Genomic DNA, 24,159 nt, shown 5'->3' with positions numbered 1-24,159 from the left:
ATCAGTGCACGGACAGAGAAGGGATACCAACAACAATGATTTTAACAAAAATAAGGATGAGGCGATGGCTTCGTGGTATTATTGCTGGACTATTAATGCAGATACTCAGCTAATGGTCTGGGGACCCGGTTTTGAATCCCGCCACGGCAGAATTCGAATTCAGTTTTTAAAATCTGGAATTAAGAATCAGCTGATGAACATGAAATCATTCTCAGAAAAACCCATCTGAGTCACGAATGCCCCTTTAGGGAAGGAAATCCGCCATCCTCACCTGGTCTGGCCTACATGTTACTGCAGAGCCACAGCAATATGGTTGACTCTTAATTGCCTTCCAAGGGCAACTAGAGATGGGTAATAAATGCTGGCCAGCCAGTGATGCCCATATCCCATGAATGAATTTTTAAAAGCTCACGCTGCCCACCTTTATTATTGATGAAGAAGAACAAATATTAAAATTGAAGAAAACTAACTCAGAATAAAAATATTTACCATAGCTGCTGGAATGTCCAGTCCCTGTGGAGTAGATGGATTTATGTTAACATTCGGGGTACAGAATCAATCTGAAATTCCCATTCATTCACAATCAGTACAGTGACTGACACATTCAGCACTGAACAAGCTCCTCATTGCAAAACATCTTTCCATATTTTTTCCCCAACACTACTATTCGCAATCGCATTGTCATAATTCATCCAAATGAGATCCAAAAATATTACTACCTCCCTACATTAGGAATAGTTGCCAACCAGCTAACGGATTGTGTGGTGAAATAACAAGGAATTAGGGATTTTGGGCATTTTTTTATTCTTCAAACCATCTGTCATTAAGTTTCCTGAATTGTCAGATATAATTTTATTTGCATTCATCCATGGGACCTGGGCATCGCTGGCTGGCCAGCATTTATTGCCCATCCTTAGTTGCCCTTGTTCAGAGGGCAGCTGACAGTCAACTACATTGCTGTGGCAGATTCCCTTCCCTCAGGGACATTAGTGAACCAGATGGGTTTTTCCAACAATCGGCAATGGTTTCACGATCATCAGTAGATTCTTAATTCCAGATTTTTTTTAATTGATTTCAAATTCCACCATCTGCCATGGTGGGATACAAACACGATTCCCAGAACATTAGCTGAGTTTCTGGATTAATAACCTCGCGATAAAACTACTAGGCAATCACCTCCCCTTATAATAAGTGTGTGGAAAATAAAGGATTTGTGTTAAGATAGTTACCAGAGCTTGAAACGTCACCACCAGCTCCTGTCGAACAGAGGGATTTGAGTTAACATTGGCCAAAGGATGAATTGAAAATCCAGATTACATCCCAACCCGTGCAGTGATTGATACATGGAGTACTGGCCAATTTTCCAATTGGATCACATCATTCAAAACTTATCTCCTCACTACTAACTCATTCGCCTGTTGCTCATGTCTACTCATCTCACAGATACCATCAGATAAATCTCTTCCTCAGTGACTACAAATTTCCAATGAGCAATTTAGTTAATTTCTACAAGGTTAGATTGCAGCAGAATGAATGTTCCAACTGTCAGTAAAAGCAATTGTTCACACTCATCAATTCACTCATCATTATCGTTCAACATCTTAATTGGTGAATAAACCTCACACACGTTTTCATTAAACTAAACCATCTCTTTCTGTAAAAGGGGAATCTTCGGTCTTTGAATGTTCTGGAACTCAGGAATTAGCTTCCGCGATTCTCCCAAAGAAGTTCTACGTGCTGAATTCACGGGAAAACTGGTGTAAATCAAAATGCCCGATGTTTTCAACAAGTAAGGTAAAGTTAAGTATTAGTGTCACAAGTAGGCTTTCATTAACACTGCAATGAAGTTCATGTGAAAATCCCCGAGTCGCCACACTCCGGTTCAGGTACACCAAGGGACAATTTAGCATGGCCAACTCACCTCACCAGCATGTCTTTAAGTAGTTATTGAGGGTAAGGTACTCGGAGGCAAATAATGAGTTCAGGTAACACATTCGGCAGAATTATTCTATCGTCCATTTGATAATTATTGATAGTGGTCTGGTTAATGATCCCACCTCAGGGTCTGACCGAAACAGTGAGGCTATAATGAATTCTCTGAAGGTAACTAAACCTTGGCTTTTGTGCTCAGTTTAATTTAGTGCTCTTGTAGTTACTCCGGAGAATCAGTTATGTAACAATTAATTAAAAATAATATCAGAGCAATTAAAACTAAATATTGACGCTGTGGAATGATCTGTTTATTTTGTTCATGTTAGCATGGTGTACTGCCATTCGCAACGACCAGAGGAAATTCTCATCACTCGTACCATTCTAACAAGTGATAAGATGTCCTTGAGTAATTGTGTGAGGTATTGATGCCTTTGGATACCACGGCTCTGAATTTCAGTTTGTACTTACCCTGCCCACCTTTATTATTGACAAAGAGGAATAAATATTAAAATTGAAGCAAACTAACTCGGAATTAAAATATTTACCATAGTCGGTGGAATGTCCATTCCCTGTGGATTAGATGGATTTATGTTAACATTCGGGGTACAGAATCAATCTGAAATTCCCATTCATTCACAATCAGTGCAGTGACTGACACATTCAGCACTGAACAAGCTGCTCATTGCAAAACATCTTTCCCACCGTCACACTTGATAGGTCCTATTCTTTCACGTCTTATCCTCTTGCTCTTCACATACTTGTAGAATGCCTTGGGGTTTTCCTTAATCCTGCCTGCCAAGGCCTTCTCATGACCCCTTCTGTCTCTCCTAATTTCCTTCTTAAGATCCTCCCTCTTAGCCGTATACTCTTCAAGATCTCTAACATTACCCAGCTCCCTGAACCTTTTGTAAGCTTTTCTTTTCTTCTTGACTAGATTCATTACATGTACACCACGGTTCCTGTGACTTACTATAACTTCCCTGTCTCATTGGAACGTTGCTATGCAGAACTCCAGACAAATATTCCCTGAAAATTTGCCACATTTCTTCCGTACATTTCCCTGAGAAAACCTCTTTCCAATTTAAGCCTCCAATTTCCTGCCTGCAAGCCTCATAATTCCCCTCACTCCAATTAAACACTTTTCTAACTTGTCTGATCCTATCTCTCTCCAATGCCATTGTAAAGGAGATAGAATTATGATCACTATCTCCAAAATGCTCTACCACTGAGAGATCTGACACCTGCCCAGGTTCATTTCCCAATACCAAATCAAGTACAGCCTCTCCTCTTGTAGGAGAAACTGAGATCATCGCCAGAGGCTCAGCAATCTCCTCCCTCGCCTCCCACAGTAGCCTGTTCTAGAAACGGAGGAAGAATGTCCTTGCTATAGAGGGAGTACAGCGAAGGTTTACCAGGCTGATTCCTGGGATGGCAGGTCTGTCATATGAGGAGAGATTAAATCAGTTAGGATCATATTCCCTGGAGTTTAGAAGAGTGAGAGGGGATCTCATAGAAACTTTTAAAATTCTAACAGGGTGAGTAGATTGAGAAAGAATGTTCCCAATGGTTGGGGAGCCCAGAACTCGGGGGCATAGTTTGAGGATAAGGTGCAAACCTTTTGGAACTGAGGTGAGGAGAAATTTCTTCACCCAGACGGTGGTGAATGTGTGGAATTCACTACCACAGAAAGTAGTGGAGGCCAAAACGTTGTTTGATTTCAAAAATAAATTAGATATAGCTCTTGGGGCTAAAGGGATCAAGGGATGTGGGGGGGGGAAGGGGATCAGGATATTGAATTCGATAATCAGCCATGATTAAAATGAATAGCGGAGCAGGCTTGAAGGGCCAGATGACTTACTCCCGCTTCTAGTTTCTACGTTTTTATGTAATTTCCAACTACTGGAAATAATTTATCTTTATCTATCCTGCCTTTACCTGCTAATAGCTTAAAAATCCACATTACACCCCAAGTGGTGGAGTGATTGACACATTCAGCATTGGACAGGTTATCGATTGGACCAAAGGGTTGAAGAACCATAGAACCATAGAAAGTTACAGCTCAGAAATAGGCCTTTAACCCTTCTTGTCTGTGCCGAACCATTTTTTGCCTAGTCCCACTGACCTGCACTTGGACCATATCCCTCCGCATCCCTCTCATCCATGAACCCATCCAAGTTTTTCTTAAATGTTAAAAGTGACCCTGCATTTACCACTTTATCCGGCAGCTCATTCCACACTCCCACCACTCTCTGCATGAAGAAGCCCCTCCTAATATTCCCTTTAAACTTTTCTCCTTTCACCCTTAACCCATGCCCTCTGGTTTTTTTCTCCCCCAGCCTCAGTGGAAAAAGCCTGCCTGCATTCACACTCTCTATACCCATCAAAATCTATCAAATCTCCCCTCATTCTTCTACGCTCCAGGGAATAAAGTCCCAACCTATTCAATCTTTCTCTGTAACTCAGCTTCTCAAGTCCCGGCAACATCCTTGTGAACCTTCTCTGCACTCTTTCAACCTTATTTACATCCTTCCTGTAACTAGGTGACCCAAACTGTACACAATACTCTAAATTCGGCCTCACCAATGCCTTATATAACCTTACCATAACACTCCAACTTTTATACTCGATACTCCGATTTATAAAGGCCAATGTACCAAAGGCACTCTTTATGACCCTATCCACCTGTGACGTCACTTTTAGGGAATTCTGTACCTGTATTCCCAGATCTCTCTGTTCAACTGCACTCTTCAGAGTCCTACCATTTACCCTGTACGTTCTACTTTGGTTTGTTCTTCCAATGTGCAATATCTCACACTTGTCTGCATTAAATTCCATTTGGGGCCATTTTTCAGCCCATTTTTCTAGTTGGTCCAAATCCCTCTGCAAGCTTTGAAAACCTTCCTCACTGTCCACTACACCTCCAATCTTTGAATCATCAGCAAATTTGCTGATCCAATTTACCAGATTATCATCCAGATCATTGATATAGATGGCAAACAACAATGGACCCAACACCGATCCCTGCGGCACACCACTAGTCACAGGCCTCCACTCAGAGAAGCAATCCTCCACAACCACTCTCTGGCTTCTTCCATTGAGCCAGTGTCTAATCCAATTTACTACCTCCCCATGTATACCCAGTGACTGAACCTTCCTAACTAACCTCCCATGAGGGACCTTGTCAAAGGCCTTGCTGAAATCCAGGTAAACAACATCCACTGCCTTCCCTTCATTCACTTTCGAAAATCTCTAATAGATTGGTCAAACATGACCTACCACGCACAAAGCCATGTTGACTCTCCCTAATAAGTCCCTGTCTATCCAAATATTTGTAGATCCTATCCTTTATCACACCTTCCAATAACTTGCCCACCACCGACGTCAAACTTACTGGCCTATAATTTCCCGGATTTCTTTTGGAACCTTTTTTAAACAACGGAACTACATGAGCCACCCTCCAATCATCCGGCACCTGCCCCGTGAATACTGACATTTTAAATATGTCTGCCAGGGCCTCTGCAAGTTCAACACTAGCTTCCCTCAAGGTCCGTGGGAATACCCTGTCCAGTCCTGGGGATTTATCCACTCTGATTGAAGAAAAATATTTGTGTTAAAATACTTACCAAAGCCGCTAAAATACTTACCAAAGCTGCTAACATAATTGCCACCTGTGGGACAAATAGGTTTGAGTAAACATTGACTGAAAGAATCAAAATTAAATCTACGTGACAATCGACAGGTGTAGTCTCAGACTTTTTTTTATTCATTCATGGGATGTGGGCGTTGCTGGCTGGGCCAGTATCTATTGCCCATTGCCTGAGGGCATTTGAGAGTCAACTACATTGCGGTGGCTCTGGAGCCACATGTAGGCCAGACCAGGTAAGCATGGCAGATTTCCTTTCCTAAAGACATTCGTGAACCAGATGGGTTTAAACAACAATGGTTTCATGGTCATAATTAAGACTTTTAATTCATTAAATTTAATTGAATCCTGGAATTCCCGCCCTAATGACATTGTGGGTCATCCCAGAGCACATGTACTGCAGCGATTCAAGATGGCAGCTCACCATCAGCTTCTCAAGGGCAACTAGGAATGGGCAATAAATGCTGGCCCAGCCAGCGACACCCATGTCCCACAAATGAATAAATAAATAAAAATCCACATTTTGATTGAATTTGAATTTCACAATCTGCCGAGTTGGGATTAGAACCCAGACCATTCCCCTGGGTTTCTGGATTACTTGGTCCAACAATGATAGAACCACACGTCTGCGCTGGTTGGATTGTCAATTGGTCCAGATTTTTTGAAAGTTAACTCCACATCACTTAAGCATCAGTGTATCTTTTATTCCTCACCTCAGAGCCATTATCAGTTAAACTTTTTATCCAAATGTGACAAAAATCATTGTTTATTTTTCAATCAGCAACTTGGCTTCGGAAGGATAACTGGTCAGCACAATAAATGGCTGAGGTAATTTCGACAATTTGATTTGATTTGATTTGATTTATTATTGTCACGTATTAGTATACAATGAAAAGTATTTTTTCTTGCGCACTATACAGACAAAGCATACCGTTCATAGAGAAGGAAAGGAGCTTGTTGAGGAAGCTTAATCATTCAAGCTCATCCAAATGCTTCAAGTATGGCTTCATAATCGTTCTAAATATTCTCCGGAGAAAAACAACTGATATTTGTTTGTATCAAATTCGGGCGCTCCAGCTTCTGAGGAGGTAAGTTCACAGCTTCCGGCAGCTCTCTAACTCAGATCAGTGATTGCGGGGGCGGGTGGGGGGGGGGGGGGGGGGAGAGGCGGGTCAGATTGCTCTCTCGTGGGGGGGGAAGGGGAGTTCTGCTGACACTCTGCCTGAGATCAGTGAGGGCAAAGGAGGGGTCCACTGCCACTCTGCCTGAGATCAGTGAGGGGGAAGGTGGGGAAGGGGCCATGATCAGTCTGGGTAGCGGGGGGGCGGGGGGGGGGTGATAAGGAGGACAGTTATGTTGTGGGGTTGGGGCAATGTCTGTGGGGGTCAGGAGGAGGCATTATCCGGCCCGGGAGCGATGTGGCAGGGGAGCATTTTACTATTATTTTTACTGCGTTTGCACTGTTAAAGGCTCCGATTGGAGCTGCAATGTTTCGGGTGCTTTAAGCCCCACCCACAGGCTTCTACAGTGCAATTCAGAATCACTGATACTTTTTTAGGCAGAGTGCGCATGGGGGCACCTGAGAACAGGTCTGAAAGTCAGATCTGAAACACTCCCAGATTCAAGTCCACCAGCACTTAGAATCAAAATGGTAAAATCGGGCACACAGTGTCATTTCAGACACTATCAGCAACATTACCAGTTAATATCAAAGCAACGGGCGGCATGGTGGCACAGTGTTAGCACTGCTGCCTCACAGCGCCAGGGACAAGGGTTCAATTCTGGCCTCGGGTCACTGTCTGTGTGGAGTTTGCACGTTCTCCCCGTGTCTGCGTGGGTTTCCTCCGGGTGCTCCGGTTTCCTCCCACAGTCTGAAAGATGTGCGGATTAGGTGGATTGGTCACGCTAAATTGCCCCTTAGTGTCAGGGGAACTAGCGAGGGTAAATGCATGGGGTTATTGGGACAGGGCCTGGGTGGGATTGTGGTCAGTGCAGATGGGCTGAATGGCCTCCTTCTGTACTGTAGGATTCTATGATAAGTAAGTTGAACCAGTCACATTATGGGAGATAGATCAATGAGTTTGTGTGTTACTCTGCAGGCTTTGAATTTTAGAATGGATCAACCGAGCGTGATTGTAAAGAAATCATCTTGTCCAGGTGGTCACTTCTCAAAGCCATCTGGCAAATGATACTTCAGTCCAGAAGGGCGCTGAGGATGAATTTCCAATCCTCACTAGATACAGGGGAGGTTCCCGAGGACTGGAGAAATGAAACTGTAATGAAACTATGATCATCTTGCTGGTGCCAGTACAGAGCGAAACTGCGGATAGTTGGGAACCTGTCTCGGGGGCAGGGAATTCATATGGTGTTCGTGGAAGTGGAAATGAATAGGGTTGGGAAGCATTTTCCGATCAGGGCCAGTGTGATCTCCTGGACTTGTTTCGATCGCCTCAGGGGGTCGGAGAGGAATTTCCCAGATTTTTTTTTCCCCATATTGGCCCTGGGGTTTTCACTCTGAGTTTTTGCCTCTCCCTGGAGATCACATGGTCTGGAATGGGGGGGTAGGGGTGAGTTAATAGGTTGTGATGAACAAAGCATCATAGCTGTGAGGGACAGCTCGGGGATAGGATATTAGTATGTAGATAGGCTGGAAAATTGGGCGGGGATCCTGGATTCAGGATTCAATCCTGGACCGGGGAGCGGCGCAGGCTTGGAGGGCCGAAGGGCCTGTTCCTGTGCTGTATTGTTCTTTGTTCTTTGTTCCATTGTTTAAAATGGGATTGAAGGAAATGCCAATCAATTATCGACCTGTTCGTCTTACATCGACGGTGGGTAAATTAGTAGAATCAATCCTGAGATCAAATTAAGGTATACAAGATGATAAAAGGTATGGATAAAGTAGACATGGAGCGGATGTTTCCTCTTATGGGGCATTCTAGGACAAGAGGTCATCGTCTTAGGATAAGGGGCAGCAAATTTAAAACAGAGTTGAGGAGAAAACTCTTCTCCCAAAGTCTTGTGAATCTGTGGAATTCGCTCCCCCAAAGTACGGTGGATGCTGGGACATTTAAGGAGGAGTGAGACAGATTTTTAATTGGTAATGGGTTGAAGGGTTACGGGGAGAAGGCAGGAAAATTGGGTTGAGGAGCATATCAGCCATGATCAAATGGCAGAGCAGACTCGAATGGGCCGAATGGCCTAATTGTGCTCCGATATCTTATGAACTTATTAACTTATGAACTTATGAGAAATACGATCAACTGTCAGGTAGAAAGGCATGGGTTTGTCAGGGATGGTCAGCATGGATAAAGGAAGGTCGTGCCTCACAAACCTGATTGAATTTTTTGAGGAAGTGAGGGTTGATGAAGGTAGCGCGGTGGATGTTGTGTACGTGGATTTTAGCAAGGTGTTTGACAAGGTCCCACATGGCAGATTGGTCGAAAAGGCAAATGCCCATGGGATACAGGGTAATGTGGCGAACTGGACCCAAAGTTGGCTTAGCAACAGCAAACAAAGGGTAATTGTTGATGGATGCCCTTGTGAATGGAAAGTTGTTTCAAGTGGTGTTCCGCAGGGTTCGGTGTAGGGCCCCCTGCTGTTTGTGTTATATATGAACAGTTTGGGCGTGAATGTGAGGGGAACAATTGGAAAATTTGAAGACAACACAAAGATTGGCCGAGTAGTGGATAGCTATAATCTCCAAAATAATATCGAAGGGTCGGTGCAGTGGGCTGTAAAGTGGCAGATGGAGTTTAACGTAGAGAAGTGTGAGGCAATACATTTGGGGAGGTCAAACAGTTATATGCAATGCACACTAAATGGGAATATACTAAGAAGGGTAGATGAAGTGAGAGATCTTGGTGTACAAGTACCCAAGTCCCTAAAGGCAGCTGTTCAGGTCAACAAGGTTGTAAAGAAGGCACATGGAATGCTCTCCTTCACTGGCAGAGGTATACAACACAAAAGTAAGGATTAAATGTTGGAAATGTAAAAAACACAGGTGAGATCAGAACTGGAATATTATGGGCAGTTCTGATCACAATATTACAGGAAGGACATAGTTGCTCTGGAGAGAGTGCAGAGGAGGTTCACAAGAATGTTGTCAGGACTAGAAAAGTGTCGCTACGAGGAGAGATTGGATAGGTTGGAATTATTTGCCTTGGAAAAAAAGAAGGCTGAGAGGTGACACGATAGAGGTGTACAAAATTATGAGGGGAATAGATAGAGTGGACAGAATAGAGTGGGGCGGCACGGTGACACAGTGGTTAGCACTGTTGCCTTACAGCACCAGGGATCTGGGTTCGATTCCAGCCTCAGGTGACTGTCTGTGTGGAGTTTCCCCCTGTGTCTGCGTGGGTTTCCTCCGGGTGCTCCAGTTTCCTCCCACAGTCCAAAAATGTGCAGGTTACGTTGATGGGCCATGCTAAATTGCCCCTCAGTGTCAGGGAATTAGCAGGGTAAATGTGTGGGGTTACGGGGATAGGGCCTGGGTGGGATTGTTGTTGGTGCAGGCTCGATGGGCCAAAATTGCCTCCTTCTGCACTGTAGGGATTTTATGATTCCATGAATAAATTTGTTACTCTTGGTGGAGAATTTTACAACCAGGTGACATGGATTCAAGATAAGTGTCAGCAGGTGTAGAGGGAACATGAGGAAGACCTTTTTTATGCAGAGAGTGGTGGGCATCTGGAATTTGCTACCCGAGTTGGTTGTGGAGGCAGAGACCCCAAACTCTTTCAAAGAGTGCCTGGATCTGCATCTCGAGTGCTATAAGCTATTGGGCTATGGGCTGTGTGCAGGAAGGTGGGACTAGAAAGACATCTGGGTGTCCTTGGGCTGGCATGGACAAGATGGGCCAAATGGCCTCCTTCTGTGCTGTAACTCTTCTAAGATTTTATGGTTAGAATCATAGAATCCCTACAGTGCAGAAGGAGGCCATTCAGCCCATCGCGTGTGTACCGACCACAATCCCACCCAGGCCCTGTTCCCGTAACCCCACATATTTACCTTGCCATTCCCCTGACACGAGGGTTAATTTAGCATGGCCAATCAACCTAATCTTTGGCCTGTGGGAGGAAACTGGAGCACCCTGAGGAGACCCACGCAGACACGGGGAGAATGTGCGAACTCCACACAGACAGTGATCCATGGCCGGAATTGAACCTGGCTCCCTGGCACTGTGAGGCAACAGTGCTAACCACTGTGACACTGTAGTTCCAGCACAAATGAGATGAAATAAATAAATCAGAAGATGCTGGATATACACAGCAGCCCTGGCAACTTCTCTGGGGAGAGAGGAGCTCTGAATAAGGACCGCAGGGATCTGAAACATTAACTCTGTTTCTCTCTCTGCAGATGCTGCCAGACCTGCTGAGTCTACGCAGCGCTTTCTGTTTTTGTTTCAGATTTCCAGCATCTGCAGCATTGTACTTTTCCTCTTGCTGTCTGCCTGTTTATGATCGGATTAAGTGTGTATCCTGCAAACATATCGGTCAGCATGTCTGTGGTCATTCACCCTCAATATTTAATTATATCTGTATGCAGAACACCAATATTCTGGATTAACCCATCGAGAAAAAAATGAAAGCTTCATTTTGTCCAGTCGAGCAAAGGGTTTGATTTCACATTGTTATGGACAATATTAAGATTCTTTCTTCACTCACAGCGATCAAAGAAGTAGCACAACATTAATACTTCTGTCCATCATGAGCAATTTTCAGTGAACTGTGGGGTGATGTAGTGAAGTGTGAGGATACTGTGCCTTTAAGTAATGTATTTTAGTCAAGTTTCTTGTGCAGGATCTGTTCTATGCACGCAGAGCCATTCTGTCTGCAGCAACATACTTGATCTTAATTGCTACAATGTTTGTTTTAATCCGAACTAATGTAGAGTTCTGTTCTTTCGTGTTTTCTCCTGGGACTTTGCAGGGTAGGGCTTGATTCGGTTGATTGACAGGTAAAGTCATATGAGATGTGGGATTATGAACAGATATTATTGATTCGACTACCTGTAATTCAGTCCCCTGATTTGCTGTGCATAATAAACTTGAAGAAAATAATGTCTCTAATTTAAAATATTTACCGTAACTGGAATCTTGATCATCTTCTGCGGGACAGAGAGATTGGTGTTAACATTGTCTGAAGAATCAATTGAAAATACAATACAATTGGTGCATTGACTGATACACCCAGCAACTGTCTGGTTAATGATCACATCTCAGGGTCGGATGGAAACAGTGAGACGATAATGAAGGCAACTAAACCTCAGCTTTTGTGCACAGTTTCTGTCAACAATTCTGATATCAATTATGTAAATATTAAATTAATCTAAGAATCTGAATTAAAATTAATAACTGACACTGTGGAATGATCCATTGATTTTGTTTTTCATGTTAGCATGGTGTGCTGCCATTAGCAATGACCAGAGGTGTAATAAGCCCTCGGAAGCAGAAGTCCCTTCACCAAAATCCCTTGATTTACAAGATGCAGCAACACTATACAGAGTGCTGTCAGGGTGCAGTCTCCATCCGGAGTGCCAGAGGAACTGACACTCCCATGGTGCCCCCGATTGGACCATCAATTTGGCCCTTAATTAGGGGTTCATATTCAAGCAGGCCAACCTCAATGACCTGATTAAAATCATTACGAGAGGAAATTCTCATCATTCGTACCTTTCCAACACGTGGGAATATATCCTTGAGTGATTGTATGAAGTATTGATTCCTTTTGTTTACAGTGGCTCTGAATTTCAGTTTGTACTTACCCTGCCCACCTTTACTATTGATGAAGAGGAACAAATATTAAAATTGAGGAGAACTAACTCAGAATAATAATATTTACCATAGTCGGTGGAATGTCCATTCCCTGTGGATTCGATGGATTTATGTTAACATTCGGGGTACAGAATCAATCTGAAATCCCCATTCATTCACAATCAGTGCAGTGACTGACACATTCAGCACTGAACAAGTTCCTCATTGCAAAACATCTTCCCATATTTTTTCCCCAACACCACTATTCACAATCACATTGTCACAATTCATCCAAATCCAAAAACAATCAGTGTGAGGACAGAGAAGGGATGCCGACAACAATGATTTGAACAATAAGGATGAGTCGATAGCCTCGTGGTATTATCGCTGGATTATTAATCCAGAAACACAGCTAATGGTCTGGGGACCTGGGTTCGAATCCCGCCAGAATTTGAATTCAATTTTAAACGTCTGGAATTAAGAATCAACTGATGATCATGAAACCATTGTCAGGAAAACCCATCTGGGTCACTAATGCCCCTTTAGGGAAGGAAATCTGCTGTCCTTACCTGGTCTGGCCTACATGTGACTCCAGAGCCACAGCAATGTGGTTGACTCTTAATTACCCTCCAAGGGAAACTAGGGATGGGTAATAAATGCGAGCTAGCCAGTGATACCCAGGTCCCATGAATAAATAATAAAAAACTTTCCCTGTCCACATTTATTATTGATGAAGAAGAACAAATATTAAAATTGAAGTAACTAACTTGGAATAAAAATATTTACCATAGCTGCTGGAGTGTCCATTCCCTGTGGATTAGATGGATTTATGTTAACATTCGGGGTACAGAATCAATCTGAAATTCCCATCATTCACAATCAGTACAGTGACTGACACATTCAGCACTGAACAAGTTCCTCATTGCAAAACATCTTCCCATATTTTTTCCCCAACACCACTATTCACAATCACATTGTCACAATTCATCCAAATCCAAAAACAATCAGTGTGAGGACAGAGAAGGGATGCCGACAACAATGATTTGAACAATAAGGATGAGTCGATAGCCTCGTGGTATTATCGTTGGATTATTAATCCAGAAACACAGCTAATGGTCTGGGGACCCGGGTTCGAATCCCGCCAGAATTTGAATTCAATTTTAAACGTCTGGAATTAAGAATCAACTGATGATCATGAAACCATTGTCAGGAAAACCCATCTGGGTCACTAATGCCCCTTTAGGGAAGGAAATCTGCTGTCCTTACCTGGTCTGGCCTACATGTGACTCCAGAGCCACAGCAATGTGGTTGACTCTTAATTACCCTCCAAGGGAAACTAGGGATGGGTAATAAATGCGAGCTAGCCAGTGATACCCAGGTCCCATGAATAAATAATAAAAAACTTTCCCTGTCCACATTTATTATTGATGAAGAAGAACAAATATTAAAATTGAAGTAACTAACTTGGAATAAAAATATTTACCATAGCTGCTGGAGTGTCCATTCCCTGTGGATTAGATGGATTTATGTTAACATTCGGGGTACAGAATCAATCTGAAATTCCCATTCATTCACAATCAGTACAGTGACTGACACATTCAGCACTGAACAAGTTCCTCATTGCAAAACATCTTCCCATATTTTTTCCCCAACACCACTATTCACAATCACATTGTCACAATTCATCCAAATCCAAAAACAATCAGTGTGAGGACAGAGAAGGGATGCCGACAACAATGATTTGAACAATAAGGATGAGGCGATAGCCTCGTGGTATTATCGCTGGATTATTAATCCAGAAACGCAGCTAATGGTCTGGGGACCCGGGTTCGAATCCCGCCAGAATTTGAATTCAATTTTAAACGTCTGGAATTAAGAATCAACTGATGATCATGAAACCATTGTCAGGAAAACCCATCTGGGTCACTAATGCCCCTTTAGGGAAGGAAATCTGCTGTCCTTACCTGGTCTGGCCTACATGTGACTCCAGAGCCACAGCAATGTGGTTGACTCTTAATTACCCTCCAAGGGAAACTAGGGATGGGTAATAAATGCGAGCTAGCCAGTGATACCCAGGTCCCATGAATAAATAATAAAAAACTTTCCCTGTCCACATTTATTATTGATGAAGAAGAACAAATATTAAAATTGAAGTAACTAACTTGGAATAAAAATATTTACCATAGCTGCTGGAGTGTCCATTCCCTGTGGATTAGATGGATTTATGTTAACATTCGGGGTACAGAATCAATCTGAAATTCCCATCATTCACAATCAGTACAGTGACTGACACATTCAGCACTGAACAAGCTCCTCATTGCCAAACATGGGGGCGATTCTTCCAAAAGTGCTGAATTATTGGGAAAACTGTTCTAAATCCCAACTGTTTTGTCAGTTCAGCTTCTCACCTGAATCTCTGCACTCTGTGCACTGCAGAGGTCCCAGTCGTAAATCTCATTGAAAACCCGGGGGCGTGGGCCCATTCACGCCGGAGTTTGACAGTTCTGGAGGTCTGCGCATGCGCAGTAGTCGCGCTCTGTCAAACTCCCTGTTTGCTGGCCAGCCCGATCGCTGGCCAGCCAGGGACCCCCGCAGTGCTGCCTCTCCAGAGCCCCCCACGGCCCGATCGTGGCACCCACAGCAATTCCCGGGCCAGCCCTGAGACCCACCGTCCCGGAGCACCCCCATGCGCAGCCCACTCCCTCCCCCAGCAGCGGCGATTCCACCCCCCCTTGCCCCAGCAGACCCCCTCCCCCACACTGATTCATCTGGGGTCAGACCCCCCCTTGCGAGGCAGACACCTCCGCCGGGAGGCCATCACCCCAGCCCGCCCCAATCGCTGCCCTCTCTCCATCCCAGACCAATCCTGTCTACAGAGTGGCAGCGGGACCCCTCCAGCCCACTCCTAGGGCCCACCCACAATAGGTCCCGCCCACTTGGCACTGCCCAATGCCCGATGGATAGTGCCAAGGTGCCCTCTGGGCATGGGCACTTTGCCCCTTGGGCAGTGCCAGGGGACACAGGCTGGCACTACCAGGGTGCCCATGACCAGGGGGCACCAGCCCCCGATGGCCCAACCCCCTGGGGGGCCCCGATTGCCCCCCTTCATTCCTGGGGTGTCCCGCCAGTTCCAAGAATGTGGAGAGCTGGTCTGAATCCCGCCGGAATGAAATACTCCTGGCGGGGTGGGAGATTTAATTGGGACCTGAAAGTTCCCGATAATGAACTGATCAACATATTTAAAATACATTTACAAAAGATTTAAATCACCTACCTGCCTTGCCGTTGGTTTCCAGCATGGTCTGACCGGCTCTGGGAGATGCACATGCATTCCTGGCGCATGGGCGCGCCTCGCACCTTGACCCGCCAGAAAAGTTGCCGGTCGCGATGGGAGAATCGCGGCCTATCTTTACATATTTTTTCCCCCAACACCCTATTCACAATCACATTGTCACAATTCATCCAAATCCAAAAACAATCAGTGTGTGGACAGAGAAGGACTGACTACAACAATGATGTTGGCAACACTAGTCGGGTGGCAATGGCCTAGTGGTATTGTTGCTCGACTATTAATCTCGAAACTCAGCTCATGTTCTGGGATCGAATCCTCCCTCGGTAGTTGGTGAAATTTGAATTCAATAAAAAATATCTGGAATTAAGAATCTGCTGTGATAATGAAACCATTGTTGATTGTTGGAAAACTCCATCTGGGTCACTAATGTCATTTAGGGAAGGAAATCTGCCGTCCTTACCTGGTCTGGCTCCAGAGCCGCTGCAATGTGGTTGACTCTCAACTGCCCTTAGGCAGCTACGGATTGGCAAGAAATGCAGGCCAGCCAGTGACACCCATGTCCCAGGAATGAATAAAAAAAACTTACCCTGCCAACCTTTATTATTGATGCAGAAGAATAAATATTAAAATTGAAGAAAACTAACTTGGAATAAAAATATTTACCATAGTCGGTGGAATGTCCATTCCCTGTGGATTAGATGGATTTATGTTAACATTCGGGATACAGAATCAATCTGAAATTCCCATTCATTCACAATCAGTACAGTGACTGACACATTCAGCACTGAACAAGCTCCTCATTGCAAAACATTTTTCCATGTTTGATCCCAACGCCACTATTCACAATCACATTGTCACAATTCATCCAAATCCAAAAACAATCAGTGAAATATTCATTAATCTCTTTCATTCCTAAAAACCAATGGATAAGAGACTCTGTCAAAAAGTCAGTGCAGAATCGATGGGCTGAATGGCCTCCTTCTGCACTGCAGGGATTCTCCCAAAAAAGTGTCAAATTTGTGTAAAAACTGGAGTAAATCCATTGGTTCATCCCAAACAAAAGAAAGGTTATCAGAGGGGGGATTAGGCAGCCATGGCTGACAAAGGAAGTCAGGGAATGCATCAAGGCAAAAGAGAGAGCCTATAATGTGGCAAAGAGTAGTGGGAAGTCAGAAGATTGGGAAGGCTATAAAAACAAACAGAGGATACCAAAGAGAGAAATAAGGAAGGAGAGGATCAAATATGAAGGTAGGCTAGCCAGTAACATTAGGAATGATAGTAAAAGTTTCTTTAAATACATTAAAAACAAACGGGAGGCAAAAGTAGACATTGGGCCGCTCCAAAATGACGCTGGTAATCTAGTGATGGGAGACAAGGAAATAGCTGAGGAACTTAATAAGTACTTTGCGTCAGTCTTCACAGTAGAAGACATGAGTAATATCCCAACAATTCAGGAAAGTCAGGGGGCAGAGTTGAATATGGTTGCCATCACAAAGGAGAAAGTGCTAGAGAAACTAAAAGGTCTGAAAATTGATAAATCTCCGGGCCCAGATGGGCTACATCCTAGAGTTCTAAAGGAGATAGCTGAAGAAATAGTGGAGGCGTTAGTTATGATCTTTCAAAAGTCACTGGAGTCAGGGAAAGTCCCAGAGGATTGGAAAATCGCTGTTGTAACCCCACTGTTCAAGAAGGGAACAAGAAAAAAGATGGAAAATTATAGGCCAATTAGCCTAACCTCAGTTGTTGGCAAAATTCTAGAATCCATCGTTAAGGATGAGATTTCTAAATTCTTGGAAGTGCAGGGTCGGATTAAGACAAGTCAGCATGGATTTAGTAAGGGGAGGTCGTGCCTGACAAACCTGTTAGAGTTCTTTGAAGAGATAACAAATAGGTTAGACCAAGGAGAGCCAATGGATGTTATCTATCTTGACTTCCAAAAGGCCTTTGACAAGGTGCCTCACGGGAGACTGCTGAGTAAAATAAGGGCCCATGGTATTCGAGGCAAGGTACTAACATGGATTGACGATTGGCTGTCAGACAGAAGGCAGAGAGTTGGGATAAAAGGTTCTTTCTCAGAATGGCAACCGGTGACAAGTGGTGTCCCGCAGGGTTCAGTGTTGGGGCCACAGCTGTTCTCTTTATATATTAACGATCTAGATGACGGGACTGGGAGCATTCTGGCCAAGTTTGCCGATGATACAAAGATAGGTGGAGGGGCAGGTAGTATTGAGGAGGTGGGGAGGCTGCAGAAAGATTTAGACAGTTTAGGAGAGTGGTCCAAGAAGTGGCTGATGAAATTCAACGTGGGCAAGTGCGAGGTCGTACACTTTGGAAAAAAGAATAGAGGCATGGACTATTTTCTAAACGGTGACAAAATTCATAATGCTAAAGTGCAAAGGGACTTGGGAGTCCTAGTCCAGGATTCTCTAAAGGTAAACTTGCAGGTTGAGTCCGTAATTAGGAAAGCAAATGTAATGTTGTCATTTATCTCAAGAGGCTTGGAATACAAAAGCAGGGATGTACTTCTGAGGCTTTATAAAGCACTGGTTAGGCCCCATTTGGAGTACTGTGAGCAATTTTGGGCCCCACACCTCAGGAAGGACATACTGGCACTGGAGCGGGTCCAGCGGAGATTCACACGGATGATCCCAGGAATGGTAGGCCTGACATACGATGAACGTCTGAGGATCGTGGGATTATATTCATTGGAGTTTAGGAGGTTGAGGGGAGATCTGATAGAAACTTACAAGATAATGAACGGCTTAGATAGGATGGACGTAGGGAAGTTGTTTCCATTAACAGGGGAGACTAGGACGCGGGGGCACAGCCTTAGAATAAAAGGGAGTCACTTTAGAACAGAGATGAGGAGAAATTTCTTCAGCCAGAGAGTGGTGGGTCTGTGGAATTCATTGCCACAGAGGGCTGTGGAGGCCGAGACGTTGAGCGTCTTCAAGACAGAAATTGATAAATTCTTGATTTCTCGAGGAATTAAGGGCTATGGGGAGAGAGCGGGTAAATGGAGTTGAAATCAACCATGATTGAATGGTGGAGTGGACTCGATGGGCCGAATGGCCTTACTTCCGCTCCTATGTCTTATGGTCTTATGGTCTTATGGTTATATCAGTGGGATTTTCAAAATGAATCTCCCACACTCTGTGCACTGCAAAGTGCCTCAGCGCGAATCTCATTCAAAATCAGGGACCAGGGCCTATTCCCGCAGGAGAGGCCGGCAGCATAGCGCTGAGTGCGCCATTGCGCATGCGTCGATCTGTCATTGCCAAGATTTGAGCATGCACAGTGACCTCGCACTGCCAGCCTCCCGAGCGCTGCCACTTGATCGCTGGCCAGCCCCGCAGCCCTGCAACTTTGGCAATACGACCCCTCCGCCCCCCCCCCCCCACCCCCACCCAACACCCAATCACTGGCACTCCAGATGTGTCCGGGCTAGCCTCGACCACCCGCCCCCCCCACCACCCCACTGGCCCACCTCGATATTCCCCCCCTCACCCTGCCCACTTCGATCTCTTCTCCCTGCACCCCCGGCCCTCGGCAGTCCCGATATCCCGATTCCCATCCCAGCCACTGGCAGCCCTGACCCTGCAGTCCCAGCCGCCCCTGAGGCCCCAATCCCCCCCCAGCAGGCCGACACCCCACCCCCCAACACACAATGGTCGGCCCATTTCGCTGGCCTCCCACCCTCTGTCACCTCTGAATGCAGAATGGCAGCGGGAAGCCCCCCGACCCCACAAAGCTCCCCCCAGAGAGGCCGCCCCTATAGGCCCTGCACACTGGCCCTGCCCACTTGGCACTGGCCGATGCTCACTTGGCAGTGCCAAGCTGGGCATAACCACTTTGCGTCTTGGGCAGTGCTGGAGGCCAGTCTGTCACTGCCAAGCTGGCAATGCCCAGGGAGTACACTTCCTTACCCTGACCTCTTGGGGGGCCGCAATGACCTCTCCTCAGTCCAGTGGGTTTGGGCCACCAGGCTCCCCGTTAGTGTGGAGCTATTGTAAACCCTGCTGGAGTGAAACACTCCTGGTGGGAGGGAAGAGGCCAGTGGGCCCAGAAACGTCAGTCCCGGGCCCATTAATAACATGTCAATCTTCATTTAAATAATTTAAGCAGCTCCGCGCCGATGTCTGGAACTAAACTGAGTTGTGGCGCCCAGCGGGAAGCCTGCCTCTTTGGTTTCCGTGCTAACTCATCCCAAAGAAGAGATTTATGTCGATGGGAGATACTGCTAGACTGGAACAATAGAGATAGCTAGCTGTTAAGAATTATACTTTTTCAAGTTTAATTGGGAAAGATTATGCGAATTATTTTTGTTATATTCTAACTGTGTTCCGGAATAAAGTTCATTTTGATAAAAGTTCCCTCATGGGTCACTTGAATCATACCTGGAGTGAAACACCTTATGTCAAAATCAAATGTAAAAGTGAGGTTCTAGGCTAACTTCATAACACACCTTCGAGTTTCCCATCCGGTCCATAACGATGTCATATGAGATGTGGGATTATGAACAGATATTATTGATTTGACCTCCTGTGATTCAGCTCCCTGATTTGCTGTGCATAATAAATTTGAGGAAAATAATGTCTCCAATTTAAAATATTTACCATAATCGGAATCTTGACCATCTCCTGCGGGACAGAGAGATTGGTGTTAACATTGTCTGAAGAATCAATTGAAAATACACTTTACAACACAATTGGTGCAGTGCCTGATACACCCAGCACTGGTCTGGTTAATGATCACATCTCAGGGTCGGACGGAAACAGTGAGACGATAACGAAGGTAACTAAACCTTGGATTTTGTGCAGTTTCTTGTGGTCAATTCTGAGATTACATTTTGTAAATATTAAATTAAACTAAGAATCTGGATTAAAATTAATTATTGACACTGTGGAGTGATCTATTGATTTTGTTTTTCATGTTAGTATTGTGTGCTGCCTTAGCAATGACCAGAGGTGTAATAAGTCCTTGGAAGTAGAAGTCCCTTCACCAAAATCCCTTTATTTCCAAAATCCAACAACACGATACAGAGTGCTGTCAGGGTGCAGTCTCCATCCGGAGTGCCAGAGGAACTGACACTCCTGTTTAAGTAGAGAGCTTGGCGACCCTGATTGGACCATCAGTTTGGCCTTAATCAGGGAGTTCATATTCAAGCAGGCCAACCTCAATGACCTGATTAAAATCTTTACAAGAGGAAATTCTCATCATCAGCACCTTTCTAACAAGTGGGAAGATGTCCTTGAGTGATTGTATGAAGTATTGATGCCTTTTGTTTACAGGGGCTCTGAATTTCAGTTTGTACTTACCCTGCCCACCTTTATTATTGATGAAGAGGCACAAATATTAAAATTGAAGAAAACTAACTTAGAATAAAAATATTTACCATAGCTGCTGGAATGTCCCATCCCTGTGGAATAGATGGATTTATGTTAACATTCGGGGTACAGAATCAATCTGAAATTCCCATTCATTCACAATCAGTCCAGTGACTGACACATTCAGCACTGAACAAGCTCCTCATTGCAAAACATCTTTCCATATTTTTTTCCTCAATGCCACTTTTCACAAACACATTGTCACAATTCATCCAAATCCAAAAACAATCAGTGTGTGGACAGAGAAGGAATGACCACAGCAATGCTTTTAGCAGCAAGAATGGGGAGGCGATGGCAGAGTGGTATTATCACCAAACAATTAATCCAGAAACTCAGCTCATGTTCTGGGGACCTGAGTTTGAATCCTGCCACGGCAGATGGTGGAATTCGAATTCAATAAAAAATATCTGGAATCAATGTTGGAAAAACCCATCTGGTTCGCAAATGTCCTTCAGGGAAGGAAATCTGCCATCCTTACCCGGTCTGGCTCACATGTGACTCCAGAGCCACAGCAATGTGGTTGACTCTCAGCTGCCCTCCAATGGCAACTAGATATGGGCAATAAATGCTGGCCAGCCAGTGATACCCAGGTCCCATAAATGAACTAAAAAAACTTACCCTGCCGACCTTTATTATTGATGGAGAGGAATGAATGTTAAAATTGAGAAAACTTAGAATAAAAATATTTACCATGGTCGGTGGAATGTCCGTTCCCTGTGGATTAGATGGATTTATGTTAACATTCGGGGTACAGAATCAATCTGAAATTCCCATTCATTCACAATCAGTACAGTGACTGACACATTCAGCACTGAACAAGTTCCTCATTGCAAAACATCTTCCCATATTTATTCCCAACGCCACTATTCACAATCACATTGTCACAATTCATCCAAATGAAATCCAAAAACAATCAGTGAAATATTTACTAATCTCTTTCATTCCTAAAAACCAATGGATAAGAGACTCTGTCAAAAGGTCAGTGCAGAATTGATGGGCTGAATGGCCTCCTTCTGCACTGCAGGGATTCTATGGGTGGGATTCTCCCAAAAAAGTGTCAAATTCATGTAAAAACTGGAGTAAATCCATTGGTTATATCAGTGGGATTTTCAAAATGAATCTCCCACACTCTGTGCACTGCAAAGTGCCTCAGCGCGAATCTCATTCAAAATCAGGGACCAGGGCCTATTCCCGCAGGAGTGGCCGGCAGCATAGCGCTGAGTGCGCCATTGCGCATGCGTCGATCTGTCAGCGCCAAGATTAGAGCATGTGCAGTGACCCACACTGCCAGCCTCCCGAGCGCTGCCACTCGATCACTGGCCAGTCCCACAGTCCTGCAACTTTGGCAATACGACCCCTGAACGCCCAATCACTGGCACTCCGGATGTGTCCGGGCTAGCCTCGACCACCCCCCCCCCCCCCACCACACCACTGGCCCGCCCCGATATTCCCCCCCTCACCCTGCCCACTTCGATCTCTTCTCCCTGCACCCCCGGCCCTCGGCAGTCCCGATATCCCGATTCCCATCCCAGCCACTGGCAGCCCTGACCCTGCAGTCCCAGCCGCCCCTGAGGCCCCAATCCCCCCCAGCAGGCCGACACCCCACCCCCCAACACACAATGGTCGGCCCATTTCGCTGGCCTCCCACCCTCTGTCACCTCTGAATGCAGAATGGCAGCGGGAAGCCCCCCGACCCCACAAAGCTCCCCCAAGAGACGCCGCCCCTATAGGCCCCGCACACTGGCCCTGCCCACTTGGCACTGGCTGATGCCCAGTTGGCAGAGCCAAGCTGCCCGCTGGGCATAACCACTTTGCACCTTGGGCAGTGCTGGAGGCCAGTCTGTCACTGCCAAGCTGGCAATGCCCAGGGAGTACCCCTCCTTACCCTGACCTCTTGGGGGACCGCAACGGCCTCTCCTCACTCCAGTGGGTTTGGGCCACCAGCTCCCCGTTAGTGTGGAGCTATTGTAAACCCTGCTGGAGTGAAACACCCCTGGTGGGAGGGAAGAGGCCAGTGGGCCCAGAAACGTCAGTCCCGGGCCCATTAATAACATGTCAATCTTCATTTAAATAATTTAAGCAGCTCCACGCCGATTTCTGGAACTAAACTGAGTTGTGGCGCCCAGCGGGAAGCCTGCCTCTTTGGTTTCCGTGCTAACTCATCCCAAAGAAGAGATTTATGTCGATGGGAGATACTGCTAGACTGGAACAATAGAGATAGCTAGCTGTTAAGAATTATACTTTTTCAAGTTTAATTGGTAAAGATTATACAAATTATTTTTGTTATATTCTAACTGTGTTCCGGAATAAAGTTCATTTTGATAGAAGTTCCCTCATGGGTCACTTGAATCATACCTGGAGTGAAACACATTATGTCAAAATCAAATGTAAAAGTGAGGTTCGAGGCTAACTTCATAACACACCTTGGAGTTTCCCATCCAGTCCCTAACAGATGTCATATGAGATGTGGGATTATGAACAGATATTATCGATTTGACCTCCTGTGATTCAGCTCCCTGATTTGCTGTGCATAATAAATTTGAGGAAAATATTGTCTCCAATTTAAAATATTTACCATAACCGGAATCTTGACCATCTCCTGTGGGACAGAGAGATTGGTGTTAACATTGTCTGAAGAATCAATTGAAAATACACTTTACAACACAATTGGTGCAGTGCCTGATACACCCAGCACTGGTCTGGTTAATGATCACATCTCAGGATTGGACAGAAACAGTGAGACGATAACGAAGGCAACTGAACCTCGGCTTTTGTGCAGTTTCTTGTGATCAATTCTGAGAATCAATTATGTAAATATTAAAGTAAACTAAGAATCTGAATTAAAATTAATAATTGACACTGTGGAGTGATCTATTTATTTTGTTTTTCATGTTAGCATGGTGTGCTGCCTTAGCAATGACCAGAGGTGTAATAACTCCTCGGAGGCAGAAGTCCCTTCACCAAAATCCCTTGATTTCCAAGATCCAGGAACACTATACAGAGTGCTGTCAGGGTGCAGTCTCCATCCGGAGTGCCAGAGGAACTGACACTCCCATGGTGCCCCCGATTGGACCATCAGTTTGGTCCTTAATCAGGGACATCTTACAGTGTCCAAACAAATAAACAAAATCAAATTAACTTTGGGGTTCATATT

The 24,159-nt window shown here is 44.9% G+C and overlaps 1 long non-coding RNA gene across 1 annotated transcript in view; it reads right to left on the bottom strand.

The window, feature by feature from the left end:
* Nucleotides 1-488: 488 nt before the first annotated feature.
* The window catches only part of LOC144508207 (uncharacterized), a 40,453-nt gene continuing 16,782 nt past the window's right edge, over nucleotides 489-24,159 (bottom strand). Inside the window, exon 3 of the long non-coding RNA XR_013500249.1 lies at nucleotides 489-513. This is a non-coding gene — a long non-coding RNA (uncharacterized LOC144508207). The remainder of the gene's footprint in view (nucleotides 514-24,159) is intronic.

This window comes from Mustelus asterias, chromosome 20 (genome assembly GCF_964213995.1).
Source record: "Mustelus asterias chromosome 20, sMusAst1.hap1.1, whole genome shotgun sequence".
In the NCBI taxonomy this organism is placed as follows: domain Eukaryota; kingdom Metazoa; phylum Chordata; class Chondrichthyes; order Carcharhiniformes; family Triakidae; genus Mustelus; species Mustelus asterias.
The sequence above is the reverse complement of the archived record's forward strand: the minus strand, read 5'-3'. Positions and strand labels throughout refer to the sequence as shown.